This window comes from Fukomys damarensis, unplaced genomic scaffold (genome assembly GCF_012274545.1).
Source record: "Fukomys damarensis isolate Sample0158 unplaced genomic scaffold, DMR_v1.0_HiC HiC_scaffold_14, whole genome shotgun sequence".
Taxonomy (NCBI): Eukaryota; Metazoa; Chordata; class Mammalia; order Rodentia; family Bathyergidae; genus Fukomys; species Fukomys damarensis.
The window spans coordinates 14,063,705-14,077,596 of NW_022900926.1; the positions used below are offsets into that span (position 1 = coordinate 14,063,705).

The following is a 13,892-nucleotide window of genomic DNA, read 5'->3' on the forward strand; positions in this document are numbered from 1 at the left end:
TATATACATACTATTTAGCCATAAAGAAGAATAAACTTGAGACACTTCTAGGTAAATGGATGTACTTTGAGACCATGCTGTTAAGTGAAATAAATTGGGCACATGTATAAATATCATATTGTTTCTCTGGTGTGAGAAAATGAAGGGGTAAATAAGAACCAAAATGTATAATAGATATTGTGAAATAGAAATTATTCAAATTGGGGTCTCTTCAGCTGCCTGCCTGCCTGAGATCACGAGGAGGGAGAGGAAAAGAAAGGAAAGAAAAGAAAAAAGTAGAAATAGAGCTTTTCTAAATAAAGAGGGAAAGAGGGGTTGAAGGGAGGCAAAGGGGATGGGAAAATAAAGAAGAATCAAGATAAATCATGTACAGTATAAATCCCCTGTGATGAATGTGAGCATTATGTATATCTAAAATGTACCAATACACAATTAATTTTTAAAAAGTAAGTCATGATCAGACTTCATTTTAATTTATATTGGGCAAAGCTATTTTAAAAAACAGAAGGAATAATACAATTTTTCTCTTTAGAAACTGATATAATTGCAGCATTAAATGTAAATGTGCTTTTAGAAAATGAATATCTTACATTTAGTCACATGAAATAAAACATCATCCCAAAAAACTCCATGGTGGCTAACATATGAAGGCTCCGGAGTGAGTCAGCTGTTATTTCCCAGTTTGTTTAACCCCCCTGTGCCTCCTAGGTAAATTAGCTGATGTATTTAAAGTATTCACCAAGGAGCATATGCTCAACAAAAGAACTAATTGTTCAAACATTACTATCACAATGTTCACTTAGAGTCTACATTTTAGAAAGAAGGTACCCATGTGCATACTCATGTTAGAATGTACACAGCGTTTTTTAGTAATGCTTCTGCAGGAATCCTAATTTTCTCTCTCTCTCTCTCTCTCTCTCTCTGGAAGCCTTATTTAGATACACAGAGCAGAGTAGAAAGTTACAGTTTTCTAGTATGAAGTTTTGTAAATTTGGGATTATCATAGAAAATCCTCAGGAATTCTGCCTTCAAATATTCAGCATAGCACTGCATTCAGAGTCTTTCATGAACATTTGCTAAATGCAGTCATGCTTTTGGTTGTGGTATTGAAAACTATTCAGCGTTTCACTGTGATGCGTACTGATTATGCCCAATGGCTACCATCTACTCTTTGAAGTACATTTTTTTCACAAATTAATTTAAGTTTAGTTTCTTCCCTAAGCAATACTATGAGCAAGCTATTTAGATAGGCATGGATGGTTGTGATGCAAATCTCAAATGCGTGAATGTAATAGAATCTTGATAGAAATTTCTGAGCAAATTTCAAGATTTAGAACAATGGCTTTGATGAGGAGCATCTGTTGTCCACCCAGAGGTTAGGACAGGCATCAAAAAATGATAACAATATTTGAAAGCATTCTAGAAATTCCATTTTTATTATTTAAATCATAAATAGTAATTATCATGCACTGAGCATTTTGTTTTTTATGTAATTCCTGGAGAAAGAGGGAGTGTGAGCACCTTACTATATCATTCTGATCTTATGCTTGTGCTTTAGAGAAAACTTAATTTCCTGGCCTGCATTGAGAATTTATTTTAATATTTAAGTAACAAAAGTCTTATTTCCAGTAGATCTAAAATAGGACGAGGGAGAGAACACACACACACACACACACACACACACACACACATACACACACATACAGACACACATACACCCAATTACACAAGACAGAACATGAATTGTAAGGAAGGGATAACCTGAGTGCTGTGAAGGCTCCAAGGAAAGGAAGATTATTTCTAGTTGACAGAGGGAGAAGGATCTAAAAAGCTCTATGTAGGAGGCAGTGCATGAGCTGAGCCTTGATGACTGGAGTGATTTTAATAGACCATAAAACTCTGTAATGGAATTTTCATTCCCTCCATTTTTCATCAGGTGCTTACTGGGTGCATACTACTATCTGACGTGATTGGTACTGAGGGTACAGATATGAATAAATATCTGTTGTCAAGGGACATAAGACAGAAAATAAGTAAATAGATAATAACACATATAGTCAGCAAGAAAGGAGTATTATCTAACTGCCTGAGGGAAGGAAGCACTGGCACAAACAAAGCCGTTGGGGCAGAACTGATGAATTTCTGAAAGACATGTCAGAGTAACAGGACATGTGAAGTACAGAGAAGGGACAATAGTCACTGCCAGCTTAGAGTTTAGCAACTTTGTGTGTTTGATCACTCAAACCTTCCTAGGTAAAAATTACTTAAACTCTAGTCGTTTTTTTTTTTTTTTAAAAAAAAGCTTGACAAATCCTAAGAAATGTGAATTCATTAGAGCTGGAAAGTGAAGTGGTTATCAACAGCAGTGGAAAAAAAAAAAAAAAAAAAGGAATGGAGAGAGTGCAAAGGGCTCCAAAAGTCCGGCTTGGAGTTTGTTTTTATCGTGAGTACTTGGAGTGCTAGTCCACAGAATGAATCAAAGGGGGCCATCATCTCTTACAGAGAATGTAAGCAAAGCTATCCTGAGGAGAGTTGTGTTAACACAGGAGCACTTCCGAAGCACCTGGAGAATGAATTGGAGGAGGAGCTCCTGCTGGGAGACTAGTCACAAAGTCACTGATTTTGAAGCAAGTTAGGAAGACGGAACTGTCTGCATGAGAATCAACCAGGGTCTTTGCCAGACCAGTGGGAGTGTGGTTGGAAATAAGTGGATGGCTGGAGATCTGTGATGGATGGAGCTTCCGGAGTATGTGGTGATTAATGAGATGTGGGTAGTAAAGGAAAAGAGCCAAGAATAATGGCCAGTTCATTCTGGTTGGATGAACGATGCCAGTTATCCAACAACAATGAATAAGTCAAGACAGCAGGTATCCGAAGGTTCAACAGTAAGATAAAAAGAAAGAAGAATAAGATTTAAGGCCTTTAGAAATTAAACCCACAGCAATACCCTATAAAGTCACACTTTAAATGATTCACACAAATACATATACACACTCTTGTACATGTAACACCTATGCATACACACAAATACACACACACACTTATGCTTCTATATCATGTCACAAAGTGATTCATGTAGCCATTATGGAAAGAGTATAGTACACAATATAAATTATAATCCAGGATCAAACACTGCATGCCAACTTTTGAATTCTATTTTAAACATTCTTTGCTCATTTCATGCTAGGTTATAATAGTTACTAATGTATATGGCACTTTGTCAATTCAGTAGTATCATTTTCAAAAAAGTCATACTCAACTCAATTTCACTGAAAATTTTGAATCATTTGGATGAAAAGTTTTATGTAAAAACTATCCCCTTGCTATTATAATGTGTGTAAGAATATTACCAACTTTAAGATTGGTCTAAATATTATAAGGACTAAAATTTATGATGGAACTTCTGTTAAAGGTCTATTATATGAGAAATACAGACTCACCTATCATATTTGATAACTAAAATGGATTGTTTAATGATTGATATAGGAATATTTGTTTTGTTATGTAGGATAGTAAGCAAAATTTTCAAACCAGATAGTCCTCAAAATGAGTATATTTCTCTTTAATACTAGCTCTAATACTCAGTACAACAAATGCTCAGTTGCAGCATCTTAATTCCCAAGACAATGACTCTTAATTAGTAAAAATTAAATTCCTAAATTTACTAGAATTAAATGACTACTTAAGAAGAGGAACAGTATTAATGAATAATTTTCATTGAGATGCTAATTTATTCAACAGTTCTGGACGCTCCATTCTACAGTTGATAGCATTCTGGAGTAATGTAACAGTTGCATTATCTCAGTAGTATAAGAAATGTGCACAGTCTCTCCAACTGATTTGTAATGGCATTATTGCAAAAGGCTAAGAGAGTCAGTGCATCAGTTTACTTTTTTTAATGTGAGAAAACTGAGATCCAAATATAAATGAAAGATTTTATTTTTCTGTGAATGTGTAGTTTTTGTACAATAGATTAAGCAAGCCATTCTATTATATTTTTCTTAAAATATTGGAGAGATGACTGTCATTAAAATGCAAAATAATGAAGCTGCAAAAGTTTATAGTGCTAGCATTAAGATAGATGTAAAAAATATTGTTAAAGCAATAAATAAATGTATGCTTGTGTGGGAAGACAAGGATCTAACTTTAACTGTTTCTAAATTGTTATTTATCAATACACTGTTTACTGAATTATTCCTTACTACTTTTATAAAATTTTTAGTATATACTTAGAATTTTATGAACAAAAACATAAAAAATCATAAATCACACAATATACTACCATTTAAAGAATAATAGTATTATGTTCAGCTAGTTTTCTAATCTTTGTAAACATATATATTTCTTTACAAAACACAAATCATTACCATTTTATATTCAGTGTTTTAATTATCATTTATATAATAAACTATTTCCCACATCACACAAAGTTATTTTAAAATAGTATTATAACTACAACTGGAATATATTCTCCCTGAATATATCCCAAAGCTAGACATTTTTGCTGTTTTTAACATTTTTTTCTATTGCAAATAACACTTTGGTGTTAATCTGACTTCATAATTTTTGTCAATATTCTAGTAATTTTCTAAGAATAAAATTAGGAAGGGGATATATTCATCAAAATTAAACATTCTAAAAATTTCTTAGTACACATTATGGATTTACTTTCTAGAGTGTTGTACTCATTCTGCAGCTTCTGAAAGTGCTCATCTCATCACAGTTACCAGCATGGAGAAATCTCAAGGATTTATTTAGATCTTCTTTTATAATGCAATAGATGAAAAATAACATCAGATCATTTATTTAACTACTCTTGGTTGATGCATTTATTGAATGAATATTTATCAATAAAATTAACTTTTATTTTGTATATATTTATTCATGTGTTTTGCCAATGTCAGACTTTCATAACTGCTTCTTTACATTTTCAGAGCTCCTAAATGTGTATATGTAGCCATATGTATATTTCTATAAGTATATTTATATGTATATATTTATATTTACACATCCTCATCATATATATGCATGCTGGGAATGTAATCTCACTTTACTGTGTTTATGATTGTTTGTGTTGTAAAACTATGCTTAATGAGCAATCTTTATAAATACATTCTTTTTGGCTGAAGTCATTATTTTGAATATTTATATTTTCATTGTAATGTTATCTATATAATAAACTATAAATAAATATAAAAGTATGCATATAGTTTAATCTCTCTAAACTGTGTCTAGTTTATGCTGTACAATAAAAATATAATGACTTGAAAACTAGTCCAATGGATAATACATTTGTATAAGTTTTTAGCAAGTTAGCAAGATACTCTTTTACATAGATTTGATTAAAAAATGTTTTTCTCTTGTCTTCACATGAGGATAATATCTTCACTGGACAAAAATAACAAATCATCTTGCACAGAATTTTTGGTTGCTTTTTAATATTTTTCTAGCATAAATTTCATATGTTTCTAGCCCAGATTATATTTATACCTTTTTATACAATGTCCCTCATTTTGCTGTGTGTTTTCCACCACAATGTTTTACCACTTTTAAATTCATTGATATTGAAAGGGTCTCTCTCTCCCTCCCTCGCTGCCCCCCATATTTCATTTTTATTTTGAGACAAGCTCTCACTAAGTTGCTAAGTTGCCCAGGCTGGGGTCCAATTTATAATCCCCCCACATCAGTCTTCTGAATGACTGGGATTATAGGTCACAATGCCCAGTTAGATGTCTCTTTCGTTTTAAATTCATTTCTCCTGAAATAGGACATGCCTTTTCAAGAGGGCTTTTCATCAAATCTTTTTAAAATTATAATCTTTGTTCTAGATGTTCTGTCCTTTCTTGTGAAAATACTTATAATTCTGAGCTTGTATTTCTTTTCAATTTTTCCATATCTATGATTTATTTTATCATTATTTTTATTTACTTAACTTTCCTTCTTCAATTTTGGAGACCATTTAAAGTCTATTCTTCAAAATGAGACTGAATGAAGTCATGTATGCCAGTAGTCCCCAATATTGGCTTTTCCTGCAAATCGCATGACAAATTAAATAATAATGGTAATGAAAGATTATTAAGCTTAGGATTTGGCCTCCACGTGAGAATGAATTGATCAGTTGCAGAATAGTTCTCAATTCAACCCAAAATGTTAAATTGATGGCCATTCATCCAAGAATGACAATAGGCTACAATCAGACATAGTTTGTGAATTGTTTTTGTTTTTTCTTCAACTTACAGAGAATGTTGGGGGGGATGAACAGCAATATTAAATCAAATTGATTGGCACACTTAAGTATTTTCCTTTCACTCTTTGTTTTGGATCAGAAATTCTACAATAAAACAATCCCTTGACTAGATTCCAAGGATTTGAGGCTATTAAGCCTCCCTTTCTTTCCTCTTCATTTTCAATGTCACCAAGTCTCTAGTTTCAGCTCCCATTGCTTAGCACCTGTTGCTACCCACCTCCAACCTCATCATCCTGAAAGATTCTTTAGTGGGAGTATATCCTGGGCACCTTGTTCTGGGTCCATCCCTGGAGATGGTCTTTCAGATCATCATCACAGACTTGTCATATGATCCTGATCTTCTCATTCAAACTAATTTTCTGGGAGGACTAACTTGGTCAGACACCCAGAGATTGTATCCGTTCGTCCAAGAAGTTTAATTACACCAGGGGTGACTATCCAGATTACTCCAGAGCAGCTTTGAAATGTTTCAGTTAATAATTTTTATTCAAAATGCCTCCCCTGTCACCAAGAAGAGTGCTTAGATCCTGAAAATATAGCCATGAACAAGAAAGAAAAGATTCTCGCCAAAATGAGGTTAATGGTGAAGGGAGAAATAGGCAAGTCATTGGAGTGCCTACAGCTTAATACCAAAAATTCCAACCCAATTCATAATTGAATAGAAAATGCGAATAGACATTTTTCCAAAAGAGACATAAGAAAAACCAATGAATAAAAGATACTTGTTAATCATCAGGGAAATCAAAATCAAATGCCTAATGAGATATTACCTCATAGTATCTCACAATTATTGTATTAATCAGCTTTCCTACTGCTGGGACAAAATACCTGACACACACAACTTAGAAGAGAAGAGCTTTAATTTGGATCGTGGTTTTAGGGAATAAAGAAAACTGTAGGCTGGTTCCATGTATGGAACTCTCCTGGAAGAAGGGTATGGAGGAGTAAAACTCCTTAGCACATGCTGGCAGGAGGAGAACAGAACAATGCCAGAGAGAAAGGTGCCAGGGACCTCGTATATAGTGAACAAAATCACAGCTCAGTGCCCTGCCCAGACAGACAAAGAAGTGTAATTTACTAATCCCCTGGGTGTGTCTTAATTCAGTTCAGTTGACACACAATTAAGGTTCACACTTATTACAATGGCTATCATTAAGATAAAAAGCTAAGTGCTGTAAGAACTGAGGAAATTGGAACCTAGGTATACTGCCGGGGATGAAAACTGCAGGACAGAGGTTTCTTCAAATATTAAAAAGAAAATTTTCATATGATCCTGCGATCCTGCATTACTGGATGATCTTAGGTAAACCAGACCTAATGGATGAACAGAAGTCCAGAGAAGAGGCTGGAGGGAAATGTTTTCTAGAAGCATCAACCTTTAGCCATGAATAAGCCCAGAGAATGATGCTGGCGAGGCAGACAGCCCATGGAAGCTTGGACAGAAAAATCTTTCCCAGCCCAGGATGGGGGAGTCTTGAGCATCCTAAATGTGACAGAAAGGCCTTCTTCATGTCTTAGCATTCTTGTTACTCTATCATTCTGTGGATGTACCCACTATTTGAATACACTGAACAAGGTGCTGAGTGAGACTACAATACCAAGTAGGGCACATTTTATTTTGCTTCCCCCCAACTCCTCAGTCTGTCAGGAAGTCTGTGCCCTTCAACCAGTTCTCACTACAGCACTGGGAAGGGGCAGAAGGGTGGGTAGTGTTTGTAGTTTTTCTTTTCTTTTTTTTTTTTTATTCAATCTGGAACCAGAAAGCTATGAACTCTAGCAAATGGCCCTGTGTAATCCACTCTCCTCCATTGTTTGTGCCCTGTTACCCTTTACCCCAAGCAGTGCACTCCCATACAGGGGTCAACCCCCATTCCTGCTTGTGTCTCTTCCCACACCCCTGAAGAAGGGGAGAGGAGAGAGGAGAGGATCTGTCTCTTTTGCAACCATCACAAGTTACCTTCTTCCTTTCTTGTGGGGACTCTACCCAACAGATTTTTTTAAATATCTGAAGGAAATGTTGAGTTTAATATTTAACAACAACAACAAAAATCTCTTGGCTTTGTCATGGAAACTCAGAAGAGTTCCAGCAGCCTGGTAGAGGTAAAGCTTAATTAGAGACACAGGAAGGAGAGGGCATAAAGGACTGGAAAGAACAAATACATATTTTTAGGAGCTAAAGCACTTGAGGGAAGATGGAGGCAGCTTGTGGAAGTAGGAAAACTGAGTGTAAGTGGTTTTGACGGTTTTGTTAAGATATCTAAGAGCATTTGTGAAAACAGATTGCCAGCAAAGACGGACAATTTGAAGAAGCAAAGGAGACAGGACAAAATTAAAGAACTTGGGTCCCAGAAAAGCAGAAAGGAATGAGATCCTTCAACAAGAAATAGCGTGCCTTGAAATCAGAGGGCTTTTCTAGGTGGGGAAACAAGGATTTGGGGACGTACAAACAGCAAAGTCTCGGCTAGGAAGACCTAAATACAAGTTCAAGAAATTATCTCAGGATTGGACAAGCACAGACCTAAAGGGCGTGAGTAAGAGAGACTGACTTAGTACTCCTTGTAAATGCGGTAGGGAATTAACAAAAATAAAATTATTGATAAAAGTGAGGACAAGGCAGGGCAGCTGATTTGGATATAAAATGGACCAGTTAGTTTGGGGAAAAGAGGTGGATTAAACAGTAAATTGCAATGACTACAAAGTAAATAATGACATTTAAATCCTGAAAGGTCTTATTTTGGAAGCATAAAAACATATTCAAGTCCTTCTGGTTGAATATAGCCCAATGCTTTGGCAACAAAAAATGAAATAAAGAACTGAGCCAATTATTTTATCAGTTCAAGCCCCTAAATCTGTAAAATGATTAATTCACTATTTAGGCTGATATAACAACTGCAGGTGTTGTGTACGAAGAACAGAAAGTTGTTCTACAATATTTCAACATGAGGATAGTAGTTTTGCCGAACCTTAAATAATCATGTATTCATTTTAGTTCTTCTTCCATACCATTTTCCCTGTTTAATATCTCTTAAGAATTCTGAAAGCAACACAGCACAGCTCTGTCCTTTTGGAAATTGTGATGAGCACCATGCCATCAGGCCAATAAGAAGCCTTAAACTTTATAAACAAATCCTCAGTAGCATGGGAACTAGCAGAAATAATCAACAACTGGAATCTCATCTTATTTAAAAGCTTCTGCACTGCAAAAGAAACCATCAACAGAGCTACGAGACAACCTACAATGTGAGAAAAAAAAATTACCAGCTGCTCCTCAGATAAAGGACTATTATCTAGAATATATAAAGAACTAAAAAAAAATCAGATATAAAGACACAATTCAAAAATGTGCATCTGAAATGAAGAGACATTTCTCAGACAAAGAAGTAAAAGCAGCAAGTAAATATATGAAAAAATGTTCCACATCACTGGTAATTCGAGAGATGCAGATGAAAACAACACTGGGATTCCACCTCACCCCACAAAGAATGGCTGCTATTAAGAAATTACACAATAACAAATGTTGGTGGGGTTGTGGGGAGAAAGGAACCCTTCTCCATTGTTGGTGGGAATGCAGACTGGTGCAACCACTATGGAAATCAATATGGAGATACCTCAAAGAACTAGGATTAGAGGCTCCATTTGACCCAGCCATCCCTCTGCTGGGTATCTTTCCAAAAGAATTAAAAGAATCATAACACAGTGATATATGTGCACCCATGTTTATAGCGGCACAGTTTTTAATAGCTAAACCTTGGAAACAGCCCATTTGCCCATCAGTTGGTGACTGGATATAGAAGATGTGGTTTTCCTACAAAATTGAATACTACTCAGCCATAAAGACTGAGAAATTAGATTCATTCATAGGTAAACGGATACCTTTTGAGGATATACTCCTAAGTGAAATAAATAAGTCACACATGTGTAAATATCAAATAGTTTCTCTAGTGTGAAAAACTATAATGGTATATAAGATCCTAATGAGATAATTGACAATGTGATATAGGAAGAAAAGGGCTAAAGGTATAGGGAAAGTGGGAAGGGTAGGGGAAAGGTAATAAGGGAAAAGAAAAAATATGAGAAAATGAAAAAAATGGAAAAAAAGTGTTTGTAAATGGGGAGGAGAGGAGAGGGAGAAGGGAGGGATGGGACAAGGGGAAAAAAATGAGAACCAAGACCTGTCATGTAAAGGTACAAGATCCTAGTAATGAATGTAACTGTTCTGTATACCTAAAATGTACCAATAAACTCAATGAGAGAGAAACAAAGAAGCCTTAAGATATCTTGGTCACTGGCCCACTCCCTATAAATTTCTATAAGGAGCAGAAAACAGAATAAAGAGGAGGATGGTATTGAGAGAAGCTGAAATTTATAGACTGCCTACGGACTGCTAATATTATGTACACCCTAAAGAATTATTTTCAGTGTATAGTTTGTGGGCCATTCGTAAGTCATGAATTCAATATATGAGCTATGGCCAGGCTTTGCTTTTGAAAGTGAAACCAAATAAAAGAGGACAAAACAACAGCACAATTGGTAAGAATAAGTTGGGTTTAGAGCAATCTTTGTTTTGGTTATATATGAACGCATACGTGTTATTTATGGGACCATGAGGCCATTGTGTAAAATACACTTCTTACGGTAAATCATATTCAAAACAAGTCAAAAGTCATTGATTTAATGAATGGTTTTAAAGTCAGCACTACTTTCTCCAAATGAGTAAAGTCTTGCTGAGGTGGGAATTCCAGGGCCTGTCTCCCAGCTGGAAGGGGCAAAGTCTGCCAACTGGAGACTGTCTGGGGATTCTGAGTCATGAGCAGGTGATACAAGGATGAAAAGCAGAACACCTGGCACACAATCTTCTAGCTGTACACACAGACCGTTTTCAGGTATGGGGCCACTTCAGGCATTCCTCTGGTCATTTCAGACCATTCTCCAACTTCAAGTCAACATTTTAAATCCTGCTTTCCTTTCAATAATTCTGTTTTGCTCATCGGTCATAGTTGATTATCCTCGGCGAACCCTACCCATACACAAGTATGCTGTCTCACTTTAAAATTTAGAAGTTCTCTGTAGGTGATACAAGTCTTTTCTTCCAATACGTTAATGAGAAAAGTAAGATTCATGCTGGTTTGGTGATTTCACCAAAGATGATATCACAGTTATGGTATTCAGTCCAGGTCACTGGGACTCAAGGATTTTTTGTTCTTTTCACTGAACAATGTACAATGGGCTGGCAACAGAACATCACCATACATTTCATACACAGAATACTTTTATGCAGAAGATTTGTTGGGGGATAATTCTTATTTTATTCGAGTGAATCAAAATCAATACTTTTTTATTTACTTACAGAGAAATTTCAGTAGTCTTGAGATTTTACAGCAGTTTTTAAGATAATGCATGTTGAGAGAAAAATATATCCTAGAGTATTTTGCTGATGTTTTCATTGATTTTTCAGAAGCAAAGGCCCATCACTCTATGAATTGAATCCCCTTACCAATAATCCAGGGTTCTGGTACTCTCGAGATGCATCAAATGAAAGTGAACAGCTTAAAAAGTAAATCAATGCAGACACAGATGCCCCTGCCTGCTGCGACCCCGGGCTCTGTGCTGACCACCCCCACATTCCCCCCGGGGGTGCTGCGAGGGGCGAGGGAAAGTAGGTGCTGAATCCCCGCTGCGCCCGGCCTCGTCCCTGAAGAAATGGGTGGTGGCCTGGCTCCCGTAAGAGCACAGTGTATGGGTCCAACTCGCCTTCTGCCTGACAAACGAGGACTTATACCGGATATTTTCCAGTTATGGCAGAGTTGTAAAGGTTACTAGAATGAAAGACAAAGGAAGGGTAGAGGTTACATTTATATCATTTTTGGATAAAGACTGCACAAAACTGTACCAGAGTCATAAACAATAGTTCTTTGGTAGAGCGACGAAGGCAAGCATTGCTACTGACAATGGGAGAGCCGCTGAATTCATCCCAAGGCGAAAGTACTTCGGCAAATCGCAGTGTTACAAACGTGGGGAAAACACATCCTTAAATTATGCCCGCCCGAAAAATATGCTTGGAGAACATCAGCCTCCAAAGAAAAAAGAGAAAAAGAAAATTACCGAACTAGAAGAAATCGAGGACGTAGCAGAGTGAAGATGGAGGGGAAGACCCCGCTCTCCACAGTCGCAGCCAAGCCCTCGGGGCCCAGCAAGCCAAGGGTGAAGAGCAGAACAAACCGAAGCCCAGTGCAGGGGCCTCAGGGTCAGGATTCACGGCGCCGAGGCTACAGAAGAGCACACACTTCAGTGAGGAGGAAGAATTTGGTGATCAGAGTTGCATAATGTAGATGTCAGGAAAATGAAAAACATCGACAGTACAAATTATTTGCTTTTGGGAACATTTAATATCAAATAGTTTTTACCATAAAATAGTGTGTAGAAAATAAAAAATAATTTTAAAGTTATCGTATTTTACAGGTGGCACAGACTCTGACATAAGTGACAGTGTATAAATCCCAAAACAAAACCAAGCCTTGCGTTCAGCCACAATTTCACCACCTCTGTCTAAGCTCTCGTCCCGTACCATCTAATACAGGGGGAGTTCGCACCTATAACTACTGAGCTCAAAATGTGACTAATCTAGAAAACAACAACAAAAAAGAAGCATCCTGTTTTGAGCTGGGTGTGGCGACACACTTTTATAATCCCAGTGTTCTGGGAGGCTGAGGCACAACGACTGCAAGTTGAAGCCCAGCCTGGGGAATTTAGCAGTTTAGCCAGACTCTGTCTCAAAATAAAAATTAAAAAGTTGCACCAATGATGTAGTCCATCTATTACGGGGGTGAGTTTTCACCTGTAACTATTGAGCATCAAAATGTGACTAATCTAAAAAACAAAAAAAAGAAGTATTCTGTTTTGAGCTGGGTGTGGTAACACACTTTTATAATCCCAGTGTACTGGGAGGCTGAGGCACAAGGACTACAAGTTGAAGCCCAGCCTGGGGAATTCAGCAATTTAACCAGATCCTGTCTCAAAATAAAACTTAAAAAGTTACACCAATGATGTACTCTGTGTGAAAGCTCTGGGTTCAATTCCCAATACCCCCCAATCATATTTCTACCTTGCCTTGGCATAGTACAGATTTAATATCTCTCTCTCTTTTTTTTAAAGACAGGGTCTCACTTTGTAGGTTGGCCTTGAATTCACTATAGAGCTCAGGATGACCTTAGACTTGCAGAAATCCTCATACCTCGGCCTCTAGAGTGCTGAAATTACAGGTGTGTACCACCATACGCAGCTTAACATCTCTAATTAAAAAACCTAAAATGCTCTAAAATCCAAAACTTTGAGTACCAATATGATGACTCAAGTGGAAAATTGCACACCATGCAACTATAATTCATGTGTAATGTCATGAAAAATATAGTATTTTCCTTCAGTTTATGTAAATAAGGTATTTATGAAACAAATGAATTTCATGCCTAGACTGAGGTTCCATCCAAAAAATAAAAATCACATTCTGTATATGTATATTTTCCAAAATACTTCTGTTCCTAATTTTTTTTGTTTATTTGGTTGTTTTTGTGGTACCAGGGATCAAACTCAGGTCCTTGCGCTTGCAAGGCAGGCCACCAAACCACTGAGCTAAATCCCTGGCCCTATA

The 13,892-nt window shown here is 36.5% G+C and overlaps 1 protein-coding gene and 1 pseudogene across 1 annotated transcript in view; one reads left to right on the top strand and one right to left on the bottom strand.

Moving 5' to 3' along the window:
* Grm1 (glutamate metabotropic receptor 1) overlaps positions 1 to 13,892 on the bottom strand; it is a 386,786-nt gene that overhangs the window by 146,136 nt on the left and 226,758 nt on the right.
* Positions 11,771 to 12,576, top strand: LOC117286029 (annotated as a pseudogene).